Source organism: Triticum dicoccoides, chromosome 7B, assembly GCF_002162155.2.
Source record: "Triticum dicoccoides isolate Atlit2015 ecotype Zavitan chromosome 7B, WEW_v2.0, whole genome shotgun sequence".
Classification (NCBI taxonomy): domain Eukaryota; kingdom Viridiplantae; phylum Streptophyta; class Magnoliopsida; order Poales; family Poaceae; genus Triticum; species Triticum dicoccoides.
The window spans coordinates 631236371-631237429 of NC_041393.1; positions in this window are offsets into that span (position 1 = coordinate 631236371).

Consider the following 1059-nt stretch of genomic DNA (forward strand, 5'->3'; position numbering starts at 1 on the left):
GCATCAGGACATATAATCTAAAAAATATTAATCATGCATTTTTTTCGACAAAAGTGAATTTTATTGGCTCAAAGAAGCATCAAGAGGATATAATATAATGAGCATACACCCGGCCTCTGCATAAGTAGGATGCACACAGCCAACCCAACACACACGCTAAAACACACCAACGACTAGCAAAGTCATAAGACCAAAGGCTATTCATATGTGTGAAAAGGAAAAAAGAAATAAAAAAGCCCCAAAGCGATCAAATCAGTGAACGACAAACTAGAACTGCGACCATATGCGCACCAACCATTGACACCACATTGACGACGAGGATCTTAAACAACAACGCCTTCAAGAAAGAAACGACACTCAAGCGCCGCCGTCGCCGGTTCCAACCACAAAGGCTAGAATCAAAGTTTTCACCCTGAAGAAACAGTCCGAACGTATCTGAGCAATGCCTCCAACAAGGTCACGATGTAAAAAAAACATCACCATTGCCAGGGATGACCACTCGGGTCTGACCTAGGCTTTCGCCCCGGAGCTCGAGACCAGGTGCTCGCAACACCACCATCAAAGTCACACATTTGTTGTCGCCGCTGCTTTTCCACAATCCAAGCAGCTATAATTTAACCGCCGCCACTCCAACAACATTCCCCTGTGTCGAGTCATCGTCCATAATTTGTAACTCACCACCGAAAGTCATTCACCGGATCAAGAGATAAAAACTCCCAAATTCACTTCGATGACCCCCGAATTAATCATGTATTTAGAAATGTTAAAACATACATAATTGTTTTTGATATACATACATACTATACATTATGTGTAAAAAAGGTAGAAATGTGTTGAAATACCTACAAAATCAGAAGTAAACCATGAACCACAATCAAAATGGAAGAAAAAAAGGAAAAAAACAAGAAAAAAGAAACAAAACTAAAGAAAAGAAGAAAAAGGAAAACCCAATGAAACCCTAGGAATAACTCCAAACAAAAAAAGGGAAACGAATAAGAAGAAGAAAATCCACAGAAAACTGAAGAAGAAGGAGAAGGAGAAGAAGAAGAGGAGGAGGAG